General features: G+C 38.4%; 1 long non-coding RNA gene across 1 annotated transcript in view; it reads right to left on the bottom strand.

Moving 5' to 3' along the window:
- Positions 1-2,469, bottom strand: part of LOC309646831 — a 28,438-nt gene extending 25,969 nt beyond the window's left edge. The window contains exon 1 of the long non-coding RNA XR_014255618.1: positions 35-2,469. This is a non-coding gene — a long non-coding RNA (uncharacterized lncRNA). The remainder of the gene's footprint in view (positions 1-34) is intronic.
- Positions 2,470-8,818: the final 6,349 nt, after the last annotated feature.

Below are 8,818 nucleotides of genomic sequence, written 5' to 3'. Positions count from 1 at the left end.
TTATCAAGGAAGTGATATTCTACCACTTTACTACATTCTACTGTTTGGAAAACAAGTTGCTAAACCAGCCCACAACCAAGGGAGAGAATTACACAAGGGCATGAACACCAGCAGGTGGGCATCACGTTAGAGTCTGCCTATCACAGGTAGCTTATCTCTGTTAACATTTGGATGTCAAGTTAACTATTTCATTAGAATTGTCTTAACCAGTTTACGAGGTAGGCAGTTTTATTCCCATTTCACACATTAAGAAATTAAGTAACTATAACATACCAAGTAAGCGGCAAAGCTGGTAATCAAGCCTGCATCTATTTGCTACCAAATGTTGCATCATTCTTATTAGGCTGTAAGGAATAAAACACATTGGAATTAAGCAACTCTGCGAACAAGCTTCTTTCTGTTTCGAACTTTTGCTTGACCTTCTACCCTGCAACCTGTTCGAGTTTTCTTTTTTGTTTCACTAGAGATTTCCTTTAGGCTGACATCCATTGCCCTTTCTCAAATGTATGTACTCTATAGATGCTTAACTTCTCCAGATATAGCTCTGAGACCAGGAGTTATATTTGCCTTGTGGAGTGCAAGGAAACTTTTCTCAGAATTTCTTCCCATTCTTTATATTCCTGCTTTCAATTTCCCTGGCTCATTATTTTATGATAATCCTTAGTGCCTCTTTGTGTTCCATGGCTTAGCCTAATTTTCTGCTACCCTGCTCATGTGACCTTACAACTGGAGCTATTCTGTTTTGCCAGCAGATTTAACCTTACTTCATTCTTCATAGTCAGTCTCTTCCCTTGAGAAGAGAAATAATCCCATGGCCTGATCATCCATTATCAGGACAGTGAAACCCTGGATTCTATTCTAAATTGTGCCCTGGGTTCTAAACTCTGGCTTCAAGATCTGCATTTTATAACTGATTCTCATATCTAAGTACCTTCCTGGCATCCACGTTTTCTAGGATTGGGGTCCCTACCTTGGGGTTCCTAGGGCCTGGAGTTATGATTCTGAACCCATTCATTGTAGCTAAATCCTCTTCTCTACCTCTGCCACACTGCCAGATTGCCGGTCCTCTTCTTATTTCAGCCTGTAGTTAACATCTAAGTATTATTCATCCCAGATAGGTAGAGAAGATGAGGAGCCTTATGACATTTCTTCTGGGTTTGTAATGGGTGGGAAATTACAAGACTGAAACTTCTAGTTTAAAGATTTTTTTGACGTGGACGATTTTTAAAGTCTTTATTGAATTTGTTACAATAGTTTCTGTTTTATGTTTTGGTGATTTGGCCATGCAGCATGTGGGATCTTAGTTCCCCCACGAGGGATCGAACCCACACCCCCTGTATTAGAAGGTGAAGTCTTAACCACTGGACTGCCAGGGAAGTCCTGAAACTTCTAGTTTATATCCTTAGGTTACTTGTTATAAACTTTAAATGCAAAGAAAGAAAATTCCACGCCTTCTAGCTAAAGGTGAGGAAGGAATAGGAATTTGGAGGCAGAGGCCTTTCTTTAACCTTATGCCACTTACTCCAAGTAAGCTGTGACTATTGTTGAGGCAGTGCTTCACCCCAGACATCTGTGTAACAGACCACCTCTCTCCCTTCCTCAAATTTCTCCTGTTGACCTCCATTGCTTACAGTACAGAATCCAAACTTCCTAGGCTTGTACTCAAGGGTCACCATGGGCCGGTTACAAGCAATTTTTCCAGTTGTATTTCCATGTCCTGTGCATGATAATCCCTTCCCTTTCCTCATGTATGATAGTCTTCCCTTAATTCTTCACTTATTAAACTTGATCCAAGATCTTTTCATTCCGGTCCATTAACACCACATTCTTAGATAGCATTTCCTGTTCCTTGCAAGAATCTCAATGAAATGCTCTTTTATCTGAGATCCTCATTACTTTGTTTATAACTACCCAAATGCATATTTCATTCTATCACATGATTTGGCTCATTGTTTACATGCCTTTCTTTCCTTACTAGTCCAGAACATTTTTAAAGATGTTAAAGACTGCTTTCTATTCTTTGCTGTATTCCTACTCTCAGATTCTATCATAATGCACTGAGTGAGGCATGGTGATAAAATGAGGTTGAGGACAGGACATAGATTTTGGAATCAGGCACACTTAAATTTGGAAATGGGTCCTGCCATTTACTAACTGTGTGACTGGGAAAGTTACCGAGCCCCCAAATCTTGCTTCCCTCATCTATCATATGAGAAGAGCACTGCCTGCATCAAAGGTTTGCTGTAAGAACTCACTAATATTTAATATATAGAAAGATTGGCACAATGTAGGGTAAAACAATTAATGTTTCTTCCCCAGACCTCCCATTCCCACAACCCAGAATCCAGACTTCATTCCAACCTCCTCTCCCACCCACGCTTCCTCGTTCTACCCCACCATTAATAAACGTTAAATTGGATTGAATCCTGTCACTAGTCCCCCTCGAATCAGGAAGCAAATGACTCACAGTTTTTACCTTTCTGTTTTTTTGGTACCACGCATCCTCGCTTTTCTCCTCTCCCAGCCTGGCCTGGTATGAATCCTTCTTTTGTGTGCTCTTGCTGTTGTAAAATTTCATTTTCACCTTCACGTTCTTTGTTTACGTGGTGTCCCTCTTCTGTTGAAAGAGAATGGCCTTGTAGAGCTGGCATTTGTTTAATCTTCTGGCTTCTCAAGACCATCTTTACGAGTTTCCTAATGTTCCCAGGGCTGGGGACTTCAAAACACAAGCCAGAGCTTTCTGACTAAGTGCTCCAACCTGAAAGGAGAGCTGTTCCAAGGTTATGTCATCTCCTGCAATGGCGCTTCCTCATCCACAGCCAAAGTTTCCATGGAGATGAAACAGAAATGAGTCTGTCTGATGAATTCTGATTTTTATAAATAGGAATCCATTTTAAGTCTATATTTGAGGCTTGAGCTTCTTGTCATAGTTAAGAAGAGGGTGGGAAGTTATCAGGTAAATTTCTAGCATTGAATATCTGCTCAGTTTAGTATAAGAGAGAGACTAGACCCTTGCCCTAAGGCGGCTTAAAATTTGGTTGGTGAATGAAAATTTATTTGGGAAATGAAAAGTAATCCACAGGATAGAGAGGGTAATTAGTGGATAAGAATAGGAAGAGGTAGTTTAATTACCATTTATTGACTTATTGCATGAATAAATAAATACATGATTGTTTGTGACCTCCTGCCCTACAAATTCATATGCTGAAAGCCTAATCCCCAATGTGATGGTATGTGGAAGTAGGGTCTTTGGGAAGTTATTAGATCATGAGTAGAGCCATCATGATGGAATTAGCGTCCTTATAAGAAGAGACAGGCGAAAGCTTGCTTCCTCTCTCTCCTTCTCCCCTTCTCTTTTTCTCTCTCCCCCTCTCTCCTCACCATGTGAAGACATGGCAAGAAGGAGGCAAATCAGGAAGAAGGTCCACACCGGAACATGACCATGCTGGTATTCTGATCTTGGACATTTTAGCCTCCAGAACTGTGAGAAATAAATTTCTGTTGTTCAAGCCACCCTGCCTATGGTATTTGTTATAGCTACTCAAACTGACTAAGACAATGATTGAATGAATGAATAAAATTGGTTAAATGAATGAATAAATAAGTCTTGTACTTTACAATTTTGACAAAGTAACTAATTCAAAGCAATTTAAATCACCTTTAAATTATTTGCATTGGAACTCCACATTGATCTCATTAAGTCAGCAATTTAAGCAATTTCAACAAAGACCCCTAAAGTAACCACACTGGCCAGATAGTACACTGAGTACAAAAGAAAAACAAAATGAATAAGGTATTGTCCTTTTTCTAGTACACAAACAAAAATTTCCCATCACCCTTCTATGAATTGTTGCCAAGATATCCTAAGTATGGTGCATAACCTAGCATTGAATAGGAACCAGTTTTATATCATCAGTTTTAAGTACAATAATAGGTTGAATGCAAATTGTGTTGGGATTCAGGACGACTTGCTGATCTATAAGCATTACTCAGTGTGTCTATTTCATCAGTTGGAGAGCTTTATCTTTCTCTTCTGGAAGTAGTTTGACACTTTTTGTTCTCTGTTCTTGGTATGTGAAATATTTGTTGTGTTCTCAACTGGAACATAAATTTCTTGAGAGCAAGATCTATTTTTAATTTATCTTCCGCAGAGCCTAGCATAGTGTCTGGCATATGGCAGATACTCAATTATATTGGATGAATGAATGAAGGAACAAGTGTAATATAAAATAGCAATGTGTATTTGCTCAGTAAGGATTTGGAAACTATTACTATGCGTCACACACAAATCTAAGCAATGGAGACATAAAGATAAATAAAACTAGCTCCTGATGCTTCAGGAACTCTCAGCCTGGCTGGAAACTCCAAATGCAAATCAATAATGATGATTCAGTGTGCTAAGTATCATGGCAATGATAAACATCAGAAGCTTTATGAGCAATTGGCAGGGCTCAAGCATTCTGAAAAGACTTAGGAAGAAAGGTGAACTTGAAGTAGGACACAAAGAATGAAGAAGTTTGCCACATGAAAAAGTTAGGAAGATAATTCAACAGAAGGATAAGAATGCAAGCTAGTGGTGAGATAGAGCTCATTACAGACAGAAGGAACAGCACATGCAAAGGCACAGAGAAATGAGAATGTCCGACATTTAAAACAATTTGAAGTGGCCAGAGTAGGGGTGTGTTATGGAGAGTCATAGGATAAGGGAGTAGCAAGATAGACTAAGATCAGATTATAAAGTTCCGGCCATGCCATTGAACTTCATAACTTGAGCAATAATAAGCCATTGATTTTCTTTAAGGAGAGTAGTGAGATAATCAAATTTTTGTCTTAGAAAGACAAGTCTGACTAAGATGGGGAAAGTGAGTGATCCTAAGTATCGAGGAAGGAAGGGAACATTTATTGAGTGATGACTATATGCCAGGAAATTTATTGGGGGGTTTCACAGATATACTGAGGTTTGCTTCATTTAATCCTTATGAACCAAAAGCAATAAGCATTAGTATGTTCATTAACAGAGGAAAGGTCTAATGCTTGAAACTGGGAATGAAAGAATGATTAGAAGTCGAGAAACTACTTAAAATTCTAGGGGAGACCAAAAGTAGGTCAATGCCAGAATAATGGTGTTAGAGAGGGTAGGGTAGGGAGGGCAAAAGGTTAAGGATACAACATATTGGGGAAGTTCAGAAAGCATAATTAATAGAATTGTCATTAACTGGATGTAATAATAAGGAAGAGGAATAGTCAATGGTGAATTCAAAGTCTCTAGAAAGTTGAAAAGCCAGGGTCTTATATGACTGTCTTCTTTGAATGGTTTTAATATTTTTCACGTTTCTCTTTATACCATTACCTTGAAATCCATAGAGGTAGCTAGAAATATCCTTCAAGGTGCAAACCAGAGTTTTAGAGATTTGTGCCTTAAGTGTATCCCCCTGGGAGTCAGCTACAGTGCCAGGAAATATCCCAGGTACCCAGGATTCAAGATGATTTTGTATCTTTCAACTCTACTGTATTGAGAGGATTTCTGTTGTTAAAGTATTCAGAGGAACTTGGAAGCAAACAAACATATAAGTGCAAAGAATTGTATCTAAGGGGAGACGCCACCCAGACACTTGGCAAGCCTAAATTCACTTGGAAGCAATTAGTGTCCCAAGAAACTGATATCATAGAGGATCAAAGTGTTCACTGGGAAGTGATTTGGGGGATAAAGAGGCCATCAGTGACTTCACGGAAAACCATGCAGTGATTTTGAAACAGTGTGTTTTGCAATGCTATGCACAGCAGAGGAACCACTCCAATTCCAGAGAAATCCTGCTGACATCCAAAAGACCTCTTTCTTATGCTTCCAAGAACTTCTAGTATCACATATTCTCTTTCCTCTCTCAAGCTTAATTCTGGTGGTCTACTCCTTATTTTGAGAGTTTCCTTAACAACTATCATGACTGGAAAATTTAGTCATGCGCATACCAAACCTTTTGTTTTACAAAGGGATCGAGAGTACAAGAGATGAATTTGAATTGCGGAGATAAAGAAAAAAATTAATACCCTTTCTAGACCCTTCTGCAGTGGTTCTGATCACTTCCTCTGACCAAAGTGATGAAAGGGGAAATAAGAAAAGAGGATGTGAGTGACACAGGAAATTAGAAGGGGAGGAGAGGGGCAAAGAGACTTCAAAGAGACCTGTCCTGTCTTGAATATCTACAAACTCCCCATTAATGTGTCTTGTAGCAGCCTACTTTTTTGTTTTATAGTTCTTATCAAAGTTTGCAGATATATTTTTATAACTATGGTCACCACTCATGGTCCCTGAAATGCCCAATAATAGCTAAAAATAATGGTGTCCAGCAGAGTAGAGTGAGGGATTTGTACGTGTCGCACACATGTTTGTGGTATGTGTGTGGGTGAGAACAATGCTTGCCAAGATGAGAAGATGCCTCAGAATTCTCAAATGGAGGCCCAGAACTTCATCCAGGTAGGAGGAGGAGATTTACAGGTTTCAATTATGATACTCGGGGAATTAACCAGACCAATGAGCTAATGAAATGGTAGCTTCTGTACATGAGATCTGACTTTCAGAATCACATTCTCTGAGGATTAAAAATTCAGACACCTTAGATTCAGAACACATTATCAAAATCCTCTACAACAGGTCCCAATCTTCTTTTCCTTTACCATCTCACACTTCTCTTTCCTCCATCCTCAGAAACACACGCGCACACACACACACACACACACATACACACACACCACCCTACATTTCAGCCATTCTCTTATTCCCACTCTATTAGTTTCCTATTGCTGCTGTAACAAATCACCACAAGCCTAGTGGTTTAATAAAGCACAAATTGATTATCTTATAATGATGGAAGTCACAAGTCCCACACCAGTCTTCTTGTACTACAATCAATAAGTACAGGTCTGTGTCCCCTCTTGAGGCTCTAGAGGAAAATGTATACACTTAATTTTTCCAGCTTCTAGAGACTGCCTGCCGTTCCTTGGTTTATGACTCCATTTTTCCTTCTTCAAAGCCAACAACAGGATTTTCACGTCTCTCTCTGACTCTGACATTCTTTTGCTTCCCTCCTTCATTAATAAGGACCCTTATAATTACATTGGGCCCATCTAGATGGTATATGATAATCTCCCCATTTTAAGAATTTTATCATAAACACATCTGTAAAATTCCTTTTGCCACATAGTTGACATATTCACAGACATTGGACAGGAAGCCATGGCCATCTTTGGAGGATGGTCTTTATTTTACCTCGCATGCTTGCAAAATGCCAAGCACATTCTCACTTCCATATATTTTCTTAGGCTAATTTCTTTGCCTGGACTCCCTTTTCTCCCTTTTCTACCTAGAGATCACTTACCTTGACTACGACCTCTTCTCTGAATCTTTCACTAATTACCCATCTTTCCCTTGGAAGAATTACTGTTTTATCCTCACAGCAATGCGTTAAATATTGAGTCGATTACAGCAGCCATCACGTGGAGTTGTTTTTCTGTCATTTGTCTTCCTCCTGCAGGAGGCTGGGAATTTTTCAAGGTCAGGATATATACCTTACTCATTTCTTGTTTAATTACTAGGGAAGTGCCATTAGTAAACACTGTTTATCTTATATATGATTGAATTCACTGATTTAGGTTGAATATTTTGGTCATTAACAACAAAGACTTTGTTGTGTCCCTTCTAACTCCAATTCAAGAACTGCTTTCAACCCTGTCCTGAAAAAGCTATGGCTTAGCTGGTACCATCATAACTGAGTTCAGACATTGGAAGAAATCTCTAGGAAAGAAGATTGATTTGTGTGATGTCAATAAAACCAATACCCCAACATTACTGACCCACTTTGATTTATCATGAGCATGAGTTTTCTGGTGAAAAGAGCTGTAAATCAAGAATCAACTCTTTGAATCATCTTCCAAAGAGAACAATGTGCTTTTAGCATAAGAATATACCAGTTTAAACCATAACGCATGCTTGTAAAGTAATTTACAGCTTGTAAAGCGCTTTCCTATGCATTATCTCATCTGAAACCCCACATTAATTATGTTAAGTAGGTAGAGTTTATTATCCCAGTTTGCAAAAGAGGAGATTAAGGCTCTGAGAAGTTGTGACTCCGTGATTGACAGATGTGGAAATAAAATCTAGTCCTCACTCAAATGTTAGTTCTTAATATATTTCACTGTAATGAGGTTTTGATTCCTTCACCATTAGATCTGAGGCAGAAATAGCCAGAACAATTTCTCCTTAAACTCCTTTGCATAATCCTATAGAGGAATTGTTGAAGGATCACTTATGACTCTTACTATAGTCAATGTATCTAATATTCCTCAGTACTATAGTTAAACTGCCATATATATATATATATATATATATACATATATATATATATGTATATATATATATATATATATATATATATATATATATATACATACTATAGCTAACCTGGTTCCTTGTGAACATGTTCTAGATCAGACTTTGAGAACAAAATACATTGCCAAAAGTCCATGAAAAAAAAAAAAAAAAAAGAACTGTCTCTCTAAGAAGAGGGGTCATGTCATTTTTTTTTTTAAAACATCTTTATTGGAGTATAATTTCTTTACAATGGTGTGTTAGTTTCTGCTTTATAACAAGTGAATCAGCTATACATATACATATATCCCTATATCTCCTCCCTCTTGAGTCTCCCTACCACCCTCTCCATCCCACCCCTCTAGGTGGGCACAAAACACCAAGCTGACTGGATATAAGTAATGTAGAACAGAAGTCCATCCACCTGGAAGTCGGGGAGAAGAGTTTCCCTGCTGA

This window comes from Balaenoptera physalus, assembly GCF_965194825.1.
Source record: "Balaenoptera physalus genome assembly, chromosome: 17".
Classification (NCBI taxonomy): domain Eukaryota; kingdom Metazoa; phylum Chordata; class Mammalia; order Artiodactyla; family Balaenopteridae; genus Balaenoptera; species Balaenoptera physalus.
Note: the sequence above shows the minus strand (reverse complement) of the source record. Positions and strands in the feature narration are given on the sequence as shown.